The following is a 327-nucleotide window of genomic DNA, read 5'->3' on the forward strand; positions in this document are numbered from 1 at the left end:
GGATATCTTTAGGAGATTCCACAGATTTCCTTTTGCTGTGTGGGATAGTCCAGATTCTTTCTTATAGGGACTCTATTTCAGCTAAAATCGGGATCAGCTAAGGCTGCGTTCAGATTTCCCACCCGGATGTATTCTATTACTAGAAGTGCTATAGTATATGTAACATATATTATAGTGTTTCTAGTAATAGAGTGCACCCGGGTAGGGAATCTGAACGCAGTCTAAAACCGGCCCATGACCCCTCTCCATCCTTTCTCTCTGCCAGTACAAGAGAGAGAGAGAGAGAGAGAGAGAGAGAGAGAGAGAGAGAGAGAGAGAGAGAGAGAG

Source organism: Odontomachus brunneus, unplaced genomic scaffold, assembly GCF_010583005.1.
Source record: "Odontomachus brunneus isolate Ranch 3 - 2012 unplaced genomic scaffold, Obru_v1 Obru_scaffold_672, whole genome shotgun sequence".
Taxonomy (NCBI): domain Eukaryota; kingdom Metazoa; phylum Arthropoda; class Insecta; order Hymenoptera; family Formicidae; genus Odontomachus; species Odontomachus brunneus.